General features: G+C 30.6%; 1 protein-coding gene across 5 annotated transcripts in view; it reads left to right on the top strand.

The window, feature by feature from the left end:
- The first annotated feature begins 7,622 nt into the window (after positions 1 to 7,622).
- Positions 7,623 to 14,816, top strand: part of LOC114131605 (LIM/homeobox protein Lhx2-like) — a 94,726-nt gene continuing 87,532 nt past the window's right edge. For all 5 annotated transcript variants that reach the window (XM_050199240.1, XM_050199243.1, XM_050199242.1 and 2 more), the window contains exon 1: positions 7,623 to 7,959. The gene's annotated coding sequence lies outside the window, so the exon portion shown is untranslated. The remainder of the gene's footprint in view (positions 7,960 to 14,816) is intronic.

The raw sequence follows: 14,816 nt of genomic DNA, 5'->3' as shown, positions 1-14,816 counted from the left end.
TGTATCGTTCACACACTAGTCATCATTGCGTGTATATTATAATCTCATTATTATAATTTTATTCTAAAAATTTAATTTACTGTCTGCTAATAACAATACCTTAGAAACACAATGTACATTTTTTTATATTAATTATTTATGCAACAGTGTATTTATAAGTAAAATAGTTGAGATCATTATCATTGATTCTTTCTACACGCAGTCGATAGATTCGTCAAATAATCACATTACAGCATGTCGAACAAATCCTTAAAATCCTTTCCCCGAAATTCAGACTATCTTCCATGTCTGTGGAAAGCTCCAGCTATAAAGTGTATATTATGCATATTACACGCATCACTTGTATAGGTATTCATTAAACGCATTGTCGACAAACACATATAAATATAGGTGAGGACGTGAGGTACACAAATAACCGTTTGTTTTCACAACCCGCTAAATTTTCTCATTGTCGTCTAAAAGTGAAAGGAAAACTATTTTAATGTTTCGAAATGACATAAAAATGTATCTATACGTCCGTAATATAATTATAATAACACGTACACTTGTCTGACCGTAAAATGAGTTAATTAATTTTTCTGTATCGAAATAATATTATCTAATCCACGCTGTACGTATACAAACTACGAAATCAAACATGTGTAGGTATATTATAATACTTTTAATATATTTTGAAAAATCGAATCAATAATAATATGTAATTCATATAAAATAGTGTATATGCTTTAATGAAATACATACAACTTAAGGGTTTGATGATCCTTATTTTATAATTATTTATAATTGAGTATTTTCATTTCCGAAATGAATTTAATACATCGATTTCCTCCATACTAAAAAGTCGTAATGGTTTTATAACATTTTTGAAAGATAACACCACAATGAAGAATAAAAAATTAATATTTATTTATAATAGAGGTCATTACCTACTTAAAATTTATAAATTATAATTATATATTTATACGTAGGTATGTTATGTTTTTTACTAATAATAATTTAAATACACTCCATTTTATATTCTTGTCCAAAATATTTTAATTGACAGGACAAACTTAAAAAAAAAAAATAAGAAAAATTTCTCAAACCGTTTGGCAACCACACAAACTTAACTTATTATTATTTTTTTTAAAGAATATTTGATTTTTTTAAGGATAATTATTATCTTGTTATTATTTAATTAATACGTTGTGTTTTAACATATCAATTATTATAACACTATAATCATACTGCAGATTTAACGATATACAAATCAAATATAATACACGTGTTTTGATTAATGTTTAAAATCGAGAAAATCTTAATAAAATTAACGTATTTATTTTGCTATCATAATTAAGAAAAACACAAATTGTAATATGACATTAAAAAATGAATAAGATATAAATCGTCTGTAACTTAGGTTGCCAAGTAGAAATTATTGTATATACGACACCCACTCGAACTAGAAAATACATTTCTTAATTAATCTATTTATTCCTTTGTATACGGTTAATGATATTGGTGTCGTACAGTTTTTTTTAAAAGATTAAGATTATATGTTTAATAAATGTAATATGAAAACATTTTAAATATTTAAAAATAATAAATTTATATAATGTTGTTTTTTAAGGCAAACATAATAATAGATTTTTCTTATAGCAAAATGTAAATTAAAATTATATGTTACACGAATATTATAATAAACAGTTTTTTTCTACGAAATCATAAATTCGGAGAGTTCATTAACTGTTGGTTTATAATACCGACATAGTTTTTAAATTATTTTTTAGACATGTTTTTCCAATTACAATATAAAAAAGGTTTTACAACTATATATGTTACTTTTTGAAGAGTTTTTACAGACGTTTAAATTATTTTCTGAACTGTAAAACTAATTTTTACTTGATGAAAAATGTAAATAAAAGCAAAATAAAACATTTAATTTTTCGTTAAAATAAAAATATCTTAAGAAACTAATTATACTATTTTAATACTTAAGCTCTAATTTTTAAACTAATTATGTAAACATACTAAATAACATTGAGATTAAAGTGTGATACAATTATTATTAGTTTATAATGTTATAACGTTCAAATAATTATATACTTATTGAATCTTGGGTAATACTGTGTTTGGTTATAAAAGAAATGACCTTTTTATTGATCATAAACTTATTATATTATATTTTATTTGGAATTCTCTTATAACCTACATCCGAGTTACTATCAGCCGTTATACTCGTATATCTATATAATACATATAATCAGATAGTCTATATACGAGAAAAAATAATTTAATCATATTTATTTCAACGAATAAAGTAAGCTTGTAATGTTTGAACTCGTCAACACAATTCAAAATTATAAGTTAGATTAATTTTTTTAAGTAAAAATAAATAACATTTTCCAAGTACTAAATATTAAAGTGAAATATTGAGAAAGTTTAATATTAATATATAATTGTATCACAATAATATTCCTTATGTTTATCGATTATAAAAATAAAAACAAGTCATCTATTATAGATGCTCAATGTAATTTTCTTTTAAATATTATTTATGCATATTATACTTTTGTGTTGGAGTGTTATAAACTGCTCGTACATCATATTTTAATAATTAATACAATTGTAACAGGTAACATTCTCGTAAGATTTTCCCCCGTCTAAAAAATAAAAAAAAATAATTGTTTTATCAACAATGTATTTCGGTGTAATATATAACATGTATAATCAATTCTATTTGTATTTTGTACTAACACTTTAAAGAATGCATGATGTATTTAATCTTATTTTTAGTCTTATTTATTATTTGGTATAATTTATATAGGATTGTGTTTAAAAGTAATAATTTGTATATACTTAAAACAAATTAATGGTTATTTACAGAACCATCACATTCATAATGTGAACAAATTTTACTTTACTAGTTCAATCTTTTTTTTAAAGTATTTTCAAATTTAATAAGTCTTTTACTGTTTGTAGATTTAGGTCGGTTACCATTTAGGTAAAGATTGGCTAAGTGGTAATTAAAAAAAAAAAAATTAATACATGGTTAGTTCTTGTCACCTTCATTAATAAATGCTTTTACTACACATTTTTTTCTTCAGACACTACAATCACAATTTACAAGTAAATATGGTATAAAAATATTTAAACATCCTCTAAAGTTGCGATCTCATATAATTACCATGAGAATTATTAATAATATTAGTCGTTATTTTAGATATTACGTATATACAAAAAATAATATCAACTACTAAAAAACCCCCAATTCAATACTCTATAATAATACCATCTTCATGTACACCAGAGATGGGCAATTGGCAGCCCGCGAGCATTTTTAATCTGACCCGTCTTACATTTCCAAATTACATCATACAATTTTAAAGTTTATCGTCTATTGTCAATATATAATAATTGTTATCTGGCATTGAACATCGATAAATTTCTAAGTATCATAATATAGTATATACACACGTATGTATAGCTTTTAACCATAGCTGTTTCAAACAGCCTGTTTGTACATTCGTACTGTGCTGTCGTTGAAAATTTATTATTTTCATGTTTTTGAGGTACTTAAGAATGTCCGCAAAAAAGTAAAATTGATGATGAAAATAGAAATCTTAACATCTCATGGTAGAATAACTAGGTACCTATTTATTTATTATTTATAAAACATAAATTCTAATTAAAATGTATAGTTTGAATGACCTTTTTTTTGCTTTCTACGCTCTGGCCCGCTATATTTAATTTTCTAAAAATTGGCCCTCTAGTAACTTTAAGTTGCCCATCCCTAATGTACACTATTGAGTATGGCGAAAATGACACGAGTATGTACGGTACCATCGTGTGCAGCTTAGATAATGATGTATATAAATTTACAGTCCATATAATAGTGAAAGAAATTGTGTGCCTACGGGCATGGTATAAGTATAGGAAATATTTTCGGGGGGGGGGGGGTGTTAGATATACATTAAGTTTAATTCACAATATTTATTTTAAAATTGTTTTATATTTAATTTCGGGGGATGTTTGAACACTCGTACCCCTCTCCTTCTTGCCTACACCCATCCACACGATATACACTTCTGTATAATATTATTGCCTCAGTGGTTAATAATATTATTATTAAGATCTCGTTCATCCGTCTTTGAATCTCTCGTGGGCTGGTAGGTAGGTAGTAAGACAGTTAGCGCAACAGTTGGTCCGAAATTTCTACGCGTTTTTTTTTTTTTTTTAATCAGAAAACTCGAAATTGGATATACGATCCACAATGACTGACGTTTAATATTACGTTATCCGAATTTAATATAAAATATACATAACTGCAGGGGTAACCTATGTCCGACGGATTTATGATTATATTTTTCTCGATGCGTTTCTCCTCTCCAAAATCAATGATTTATATAAATTAATAGAATTGATGACTTTTTAAAAGTGACAATAATTAATAACAGGCGAGTGTGTGCGCGCTGACAAATGACGCTGTCGATGCAAGATGGAACTTAAAAGCGGCGATTTGGGCCCATGGAGTATTCACCTAGTGTGTTCACATCACTTTGCCCACCGTCTGTCTAGTTATTCAATAATAATTTATTTATATAAATTAATAATATTAATATTAATATTATCATTGGGCGCGAACATATGATATTATATTATATGCAGATCGCAGGCATCTGCAAGTTATATTTCTTTATACTTGAAAACAGAATACGTACTAGTGTAATATAATTTACCTCTAAAATATATATTTGTTTTACTATTTTCGTGAAGAATTTCATGATTTTCTAATCATTTGAAGAGAGAACTTGAGTGTTTCTTAACCTAGTTTAGGTATAGTTAAACCTCCCAAATCCCTTGTCCTAATTACGCGTCGTCACCGTCAAATAAAGAATAAATAGAGCAATGTTGTTGGATCTATTTTATAACCTAAATCGAATTCCGTTCGGACACGAACACCTATATACGGTATGAAAAATAAATATGCTCTCGATCGTTTGTGTAGATTGCTTGGTCAGTGGTCACGGTCCGTTTTTTTGTATTGTTTTCGATTTGAATTGTATTATAGCCATGTATATACCTAAACTACATTCGTAGAACAAAAACATGTAATTTTGCAGTTATTGTCGGTTTGTATGTACGAGCAAAGAGGAGTTATCTTCCTTAAAATGTATTAATGTTCAAGCGTTAGTTGGTTCATAAAAATAAATTGGATTACTCTGTATTATTATTACCATTAACGTAAAATGATTAACACCTCTTCAAGCGCGTGTGTATAGTGTAGATATTATATATAATATATACGTTTTCAAACGGCGTGATAAACATCTCAGGAGAAACGATTTTACCCGCTTTTTAAAGTTCGTTACACTCCGTCCAAATAATAATTTATACATATAATACGTCGTTGTTGTTTTAATTTATAAATATTTAATATGTTAATTATGCGAGTAATCCCGAACAGTTACCGGATTATATAGTACAATATAGGTGGTATATATCCGTGACGATGAGTGTAAACAGATGCAAGTACACATGTATAATATACAATATACATACACTATGTACAAAAGAAATCCAACGATATGTGCATATATGCGCACCACTACACTAATTCAAAATATTTTAATTTACAACCGAAAATAACTTAAGAGATCATTCCACCCTTTTCCTATAGTACTAAAAATTTCGGCAGTAGTTTATAGGTAGGTTACCTATATATTTATATTGTACATAAGATTATTACATGTTTTATCAAAGGAAGAAATGTATTACACGCACGCGGTTATAGCATAATGTATATTCAAGTATAATATGTACATCTATATATGTATTTATATAGTATACATTATATAATATATATATATATATATACCTATTATATTACTGTGTTCGTCCGAGAGGAAAATGCAATACAAACAAATAACCTACCCCCAACCATCAACACCCGAGTTATTGTAAAACAGTTTATAATTAATTTTATTCACGTTATTATAATACGCATTATTATAGTATGGTGGAATTTAATACGTCCACGAAAATGTAGTATATATATTATATATGTAATATGTATAATGTGTGTAATATATTTGTATTAGAAGTGTAATTGGGCAGAAACACGTTTAAGCCACCACATTAAACGCACGCATACCATATATTATTATAGGAGCTGAAGACTTTTTTAATTTTTGTCAAGAAGGGTCGCAGAACAATGTGTTATGTGAGTGATCAATAAATATGTTTTATAACCCTAGGAAGCAATATTTAAAATTTTATTTGGCATATGTCTGTATATTTTATTGTTAGTAAGTCTATAAATTCATATTTGAGTACGAGTATATCATTAGAAAAATTTAAAAATTCATAATTTGTCGATGTAGTAAAGCGTCGAATGCGTTGACTAATAATAACACATTTGGAAAATTTTACTGTGAAGTCATATTTAAACCAATAGGTACGACAAAACCATTGATAAATGGCCCCACCTATACGAATATGCATATTTTTGTGCAGTGTTATTATTTACACTTATTGCACTCCTCGTAGTTATTACACACAACATAATATGATGTGAAGGAAATTAATTTTACTACTTAGTTTGGTTGTCTGCATAGACCTTATATTTAGTATAGCGATTGTGCTATTATTGTTGTGAATCTTAATTTTTCAATATAATATAGATATTAGCATGTAGCAACCACGAAGTATTTTCGTTACGTAGATTAGGTACAATGTAGAAGATGAAAAAAGAAATTATCTATCAAGTTTTTATTTTATAATATTTTAAAATATTTTGTTTCATATAATAAACATTGAACACATTTTTAAGTGTATAAATACTAACCTACTTATTTTAACTAAGTCCTCAGATTTGATTATTATTATACAATTATAATTTACTTACAATTTTATTTTCATCATTATTCAATGCATAGTTTCCGATGTTAACATAAGAAATCCTTGAACACTATAGTCCAAAAATTTAAATACTTTTGGTTTATGCAAAGGTCATCTAATCAAATATCTCATCCTTTCAAGATGTCAGTATAGGAATAATTAAATAGGTAAAGTTGATCCTATAAATAGAAATTTTGTATACTATTTTATCATGTTTAGTTTATTTGCAAGAATGTTAAGAAGAAAATTTCAGCATCCTTCTAAGAAAATAAATAGAAACTACTGATATAGATACAAATTCGAGAGCCTATTATTGAGTATTATATTATACTACTCAGGATAATCTCGTATATGATTGAATCAATAATAATATTCTATTTACTTTTATTTGAATACAGATAAGATAATCATTTTTATCGTTGTAATGCAATCGTTGAGAGTTGAAGCGTAATCAAATATCAAAATAAATAGTATTTATCGAATGCTGATATTCCGAAATAAAAAAATAAATCTTAATAAGTGATGATTGGATATTACAATATACATAACACGATGAAAACGACAAAAAAAATATTTGTTTTTGTATTCGAAACTCCAAAAATTACATTTGTTAAAACTTAAAATTAATAAGAAAAAATAATGACGCTGCGGCGCAGGAGCCGGCGGTAGCGACGGTTACCGAAGATAACGGCGACCGTAGCCGATGCGGTTTGCGCGGGAACACGGCGGATGGACCGCCACGCTCACGCACACCGCCGACGTCTGTCAGTCTGGCACCACGGCGCCCCGCGTACACGATCTCTTGACGTAGGTACAGCTCCGCACCGGTCTCGCGTTCGTCTCGTCGCCTGTTCTCTCGTTCAGTCTTCGACAAGAGTTCCGTTCGCGCGTTCATTCGTGTCCCGTTTACGCGTATATTATTCACCGCCAATCGTGTGTCGTTTGCCGATTTCATTTTTTATTTCTTTGCATTTATTTTTTTTTTTAAGCCCGTGTCCGGAAAAAAAAACGATAATTTTATCTAGTCAGAACACACACAAGAGAGAAGTCGGTCACCGCCGCTGCTTTAGAAACGATCAGGTAAGACGTTATTCTTTACTATTTATTATTAATGCCATTAGTGTTATTTGTGTAGGACAAACTGGAAATAGGTGTAGGTATAATAAATTATGATTTTAACTAAATGCGCATATATTACGTGTATTGCAATAATGAAATTCGAATTTAAAACCAATAAAAAACAATCGCGCATAGTGGTTTTTTTCTTTATGAGAAAAAACTCATTACTGTTACCCGAGGGCCATACGTCACGCTGTGTGATTATTAATACTCTACCGTGTATGTTATACGTCTCATTTGCGGTGGTAATCACGTGATATAAAAGTAGGTTCCTAATAATTAAAATCGCATTATACTCCGAATGAGTCTTACGCATTATAATATTTTAGTCGTTTTCTTAAAATCTCGTCATGCACAAAAAAAATGAAGACTGTCAGCAATGAGTCTATCCGAGGGCTTTTCCGAATATATATGGATGGCAAAGAGAACAGCTCTTAAGTTCTGTTTTTTTTATCTTACCTAAATCTCTCCCCAAACTTTGTGATTTAATTGGTACACCTTTTTATTATATCAATAGTTTATATCATTCTAAAATTACCCATTTACGGATTGTATGAAATTATTATTGACATTTATTTGTAATATATATTATATGTACCTCTACATAAATATGGATCCGAGTTATAGGTACTAACTTTTAAAAAAATAAACACTGGTGTATGACATTTTATCTATAACGTTATCGTTGAAGCATAACCATCACTGTTTAAATTTTTGCTGAGAGAACAAATTTGTGATAATAGTTTTAAACGACTCGTTAATTTAAACGGCCAACTCTGGGAACAGGTTTTTACTTATTACGTTTTATGAATTTACGATGTATTATATTCACTGTAGATCTGTTCCGAAATAATTTAATAGGTATAATAAATATTAATGGTCAACGTAATATATGCGCGTAATATCAATGTAATAATATTTTACTCGTCAGTCGTCACACAATGTTGCCTACAAATACGGTATCGACTATTTTGTAATTTATTACAACGTAAAATTGTACATAATCACTATTGTAGCACCTAACTAGTAAGATATTTAATTTTCTTAAGAAAAAAAGTGCGATATATAATATATTTAAATATTTAATGTCATTAAGACGTGTCTACCAATCGACATCGACACGCTTTAGAACTGTATTGCTTTTAAATCGAGTAGTGATACAGTATACTATATCATCTTGTATATACGTAACTATCACATGGTCGAATATATCTACTAACAGCTATGGTGCCACTAGGAACTACTCATAATATGAGTGTAGGTACCTAAAACCTAAACCTTATTTGTTTCTCATTTCTTCTAACAATCGATTTTGTATTAGCTTTAATGTATTATAATTTAAGTATATATTGATTATTGAATAATTAAGTTTATCACATAAAAATGTATTAACGCATTACGTATAAGTATAATAAAGTTATAACGGATTAAATAATTCGATAATGCATGTACAACTACTGCATCAACAACTTATATAACTATTATCATTATTATTGTATAGTATTGTGTAAACGCGTGGGTCAAATCCAATGTTATATTCGTGTAGTTTTATGGGGTTTGTCGGACATCTGTAATATTGGCGGGGATGAAACGGGAAAGACAGAGATATAAAGTAGCGAACAAGTGAAAATCAGTGTCTCGCCGTCGGAAGATAAAATTTGTTTTTTTATTTTGATTTTCGTGTACATCCTCTCCCGGCCCGCTGTTGTTTTTTCGGCGGACTCCAGATGGTGGCGGTGGCGACGGCGTGTCTCCGAGGAAGAACGGTCTTTTGTAAAAAAAAAAATGTATACATAAACGGTTACTACGTTATTATTATTATTATTATTACGGACGCACATCCGAAATCTGAGGTTCCTGCAGCAGCAGTTTATCCGTGTAGATGAGTGCAGCATGTCTCTCGGCTAGCCGTGGTCGCTATTATATATTATATTGTATTATTACGATGTAGTTCGTCTCGAGATTAAAGAACGAAAATCGTTTCCCCCTTTTTTGAATGCGCGTTCGTTATCCCACGGGCGCGCTCGCGCATATAATAATAATATAATATCACACGCACACGCGCACAAAAGGGCCCTAATTACGGGACCGAGTCGCGTTCTCCTGCAGAATCGTTGTCGTCGTCGTCGGTATAGAAAAAGGACACCTTATGCTTCTATAAACGCGCTCTATATATAATAAAATAATAATAATAAGTGCGTGCGTGTATGGAAATCAAAGAACTCATTGTGGGAATGAGCTCGTGAGGATCGCGGTCGCCGGCCTATGTATATATATAGGTACGTGCGATCGGGATCGGTCTCGCGGGGCCGTTGTGACGAGCGTCGGCGTCGTTTTTTGGGGGGGGAGGCGGTCGAGAAGGGGAGCGAGAAATTTTAATAACCACCGCCGAAACAGCGGTGGGTCGGCGCGTATAGCCTCGGCGGGGGTGGCCTATGGTCGTGTGTATGTGGGGAGAGGGGAGGGGATGGTCGGTCGGTGCGAAAACGCAATTACACGGATTGTGTGCGTGAGCGCGGGCCGATGCGAGTGCGTCCGCGGCGCGCGTATAATTACGAAATACCGGGAATTAATTAAACACATTGTTGGTGCCCGCCGGTTAGACAATCGGTATAAATTACCCCCGCGCGCAAAACAATTAACCGGCGAAACGCGCGCGTACTCGACGCGGTAGCAGTGGCGTCGTCGTCGTCCGATATCGTGGTGGCCGATGGCGGCTGCTGCGGAGTCCGCGCGATTCCGCAGGCTCGGTGGACGAGAGTTTGTGCCCGTCGGCGGCACCCGTTGGCGATTTATTTAGTTGTCGCACGATTTGGCGGTCTGAAAAGTGACGCTTGCACCGAAATTGCGATACATGTAATTATTTAACATCACTTCGCGCGTAGCGCCGTATTACATTAAACACACCGTGTCATAATATATTATTACACAAAATTATATTAAATGTGCGTAGGAGACGTGTACTACGTGTAGGTTATCAAAATAATCCGACTTTTACGCGGTCTGCTTTTCACTGAATTTTGATTTATTCACGAGACGGTGCAGGCGATGAAAATATTATCACATATTATTACTGTGCTCTAATCTCTATATACTATATGGTTTTCTAATACCTAAGTCGCGCATGCCATTGTTTACTGCTTAATGTATTTTATATTGTAGAAGTTTTTTTTTATTTTGGGCCTTAAAGTCTCTTTGTCTATAATCCTTATCGTTCGTCGAATTAGTATATTATATACCTAGTAGTGAAGAGGATAACATGACTATATAGTATCTTAAACACTCGAACGCACTCGTCTTTATGTAGAAAGTGAATTAATGATAATCGAATAACGCTTTTACATGATTAAAAAAATTGTGTTCAAATATTCAATTATAATAATTGATTAGCCGCGATGAATAACGTACAATTCAATTTTTAATTGTTTTTTATTTTTTAAATTAGGTAGATAAAAATCGGTATTAAACAAATTTTTAATTATTCGATTAATTTGTGTATATTGATTTCTTTATTATTGGCGAAACATAAAATTAATTAAAATTGTAATGAGACAAATAATAGACAAACAGCTGAATACACAAAACCCTGAAACAGTTATAAGTTATAACATATTATACTTCTATATAAATGTAGTATAATATAATCTGTTATATCTACTTACACTTTTAACATATTCTGAGCTATAAGTATACGTATAGAAATATGGAATGTCATAATAAATCTATAAAAAAAAAAACAATTAAGTGGAGTATACCTTCGTTTACTTATCTTTTTTAAAATTTATTTTTGGGCTACCCGTGTTGCACTGAGATAACTCTATACGATATATAATATCACAATAGGTGCAAGAGAAAATAATATAATATATAAGATAAACGGTTTGGTCAACTAATCCAGTAATTATTATGCAACGATAATATTACAAGTTAATCTTAGCTTATAGTGTTTAACATTTAAATACATACATAATATATTTGAACGAGTAAATTCAAATATATACGGCGATGAATACTCATTACTATTTGTACTGTTATTTATCTTATTTTTTTATGTAATCGGGTAATAATCTTCTATTTGAAATCCTTTAAAGAAGTTTTTAGTTAATAGATTTCCATTAGTGGTGTTTTTATATACTATAATATAGTATATAGTATTATATAGTAGACGAAGGGGTAGTGAAATTTTGTCATGGGCCTTCAGTCTCCACCGTATGTATAATATATATATATATATATACTACAGAAAAAAACATTCTTCTCTCCCCTCTATCTGTTTTAGACTGAGTGTAGTTGTTTTTAATCCAGTAAATAAACCCTAACCCGACCTTTCCGCCCCCAGTTTTAGGAACCTCATTAGCTAAAGGTATTTTCTCCCTTTTCTTCCGATTCCCAGCCTGGAAAGCGAAGTTACTTAGTTTATTTAGCTAGAAGAACCCAATTAAATATAACAACTACAGAAGTTACCCGGGCGACGTTGACGGTTGAACGAGGTGAGGGGGGAGCTCGTGATGCGGTGGGAAGGCGGGTCTGATTTAATTAGAATGTAAATTACCTCTCTCGGTGTCGACGAGCTTATATGTGTATACAGGGCGGTTCGTTTAAGATATTGGCACTACTTCGTTCATTGTTTTTCATCATACACAGCAAATAAAGATTTATAAATTTGCGTGAAATTTCTTTACATTATATTTTTGTATATATATAGGTATATATATATATTTATATATATTATATATATAATTAGCATTAGGTACTTTACATAACTATTATATGGGATTTAAAACATTTCTCATATTGATAAAAATCGATAGAAATCATTTTAACATAATATATTTTACTTATCTTATTTTGATTTTAAGCTAATTTCATGGTTTACGTACATAATGAATTTTTTTTTGACAACATTTTACATTAAGTAAACTTACTATCAATTCGGAAGGTTAGGTATATCTTCGATAGATGATTAGCTACAATTTTTTTTCATAAATTTTCATTGAAACGACTGTATCAGTCTTTGTTAATGTCTTATCACTTTGGAGCAGTATAGAATGTGTCTATAGTTCATCACTGCCCCTTTATATAAGAAGATAATTTTTACATGTGTAGACGTCACTCCCAGTGGAGTGGTCCGGTGAAAGCAGAGTAATTGGAACGACAGCGGAGGAATAAGGGGCTATAATATATATGTTATACATCTATTTATCAATAAAATTAAATAGTAGTTTATTTTAACGAATTGTCCTGTATGTATGCAACTATTATTGTTCGCGATGTATAAAGAGAACGAGAGTAGTCTGGAGGCTGAAGTGACTTTTTATCTTTACAACTTTTAATTATGTCGGGTATTACTAGTGAAACTTTTAAATCGATCATCAGAGCTGGCCGATTAGTTTTAATTAAACGGCAAACGACCTGACCCTCCTCTTATTTTAAATCGGTGAGCGAGAGGAAGGTTATTGTACCGAGGAAGGGTTACTTTTGCGTTCCGTTGTTTTCCGGTTGAATACGGTATGGAACGAGGCGGAGACACGAGAGAAAACGAACCCTGCAGGATTAATTTACGAATTACTATTATCTACCCTCTTTTCTACTTGACAATTCAGTCAGTATATAAAATGAATACACGTCGAAGCTCAGAGTACCTATACTATATAGTGACTTTAATATATGTATGACACGTATATGAAAAATTAAATAAAGCTATATACTAGTAATAACAATAATAAATCAAGGTCAAATTCGCTGCATTATTTTAAATTTCATAATATATTTAGATCATAAAGAATTTAAAATACTTTTTAACAATTTGATTATTTAGTGATTATGGTGTGATTTCTTATAATTTATAACCTATAGCCTATAAAAAGTACCTATAATATGCGTTATGGTTGTAACCAAATTATATTATAAAATGTGCTGTATTGACGAAAATACTAAAAAACGTTATTGTTGTTTTATACGATAGTCATGCGGTAAATAGGGACAATCTCAAAATAGTTATTTACTTTTAATTAAAAACATTATTGAGATATCTAGTCTTTTATTTGAAAACCTAATAGGAAAACGTAGTAACTTACAATGAAAAAAAATATATTAGTTTTAGAGATTATTGGATTATAATATACCTACTGTTAAAATCTAACGATTCACTGAACAATAGCTGCTATTGGCATCGATTGATCGACGATAATGTTATTTCGCTCTACCCTCGACAACATGGTCTGGATTGCTGTGACACATGTGCACCATGTGGTGTTATTTTAGCTATAAAAATTCTTCAATACTTCTGCACATATACATTCGACATGTGGTCTCTTTAGAGTTGCTATAAATTTCCATCTCTATCAAAACATCCGCAGTGTAAAAATCCCAAACGAGTAAACATTCCTGCTGGGGGAGGGAAAAAAATCCAATTTAAATGTCTGTGCAAATGTTATTTTTTATTTCGGGATTAAACTTTTATATTGTTTATTTTAATAATCGCATACACCGGGTTAACGAGGCATAATAATAATAGTTGTCGGCCGTATAAATAAAAAGAACCGGTGGGATTATCGTTGAAACAGTAGTGGCAATTGCGAGGAGGTGGGCTAATTAAACACAGGAAATTAAAAAAAAAAAAAAAAAAATAGGAAGAAAGAAAAATAATTGCGATACGTAATTAGCATGCCCATGTAACGTATAATACTTGGCGTGCAAAAAATATATATATTGCATTCAGAGGGATAGAAGAGAGAGAGAGAAAAAAAAACAATTATCGTAAATTAATTTTGACCTCGGACGGAAATGGTGAAATTTTACTAATGGATTTTTTTAGC

This window comes from Aphis gossypii, chromosome 2, assembly GCF_020184175.1.
Source record: "Aphis gossypii isolate Hap1 chromosome 2, ASM2018417v2, whole genome shotgun sequence".
Lineage (NCBI taxonomy): Eukaryota > Metazoa > Arthropoda > Insecta > Hemiptera > Aphididae > Aphis > Aphis gossypii.
Note: the sequence above shows the minus strand (reverse complement) of the source record. Positions and strands in the feature narration are given on the sequence as shown.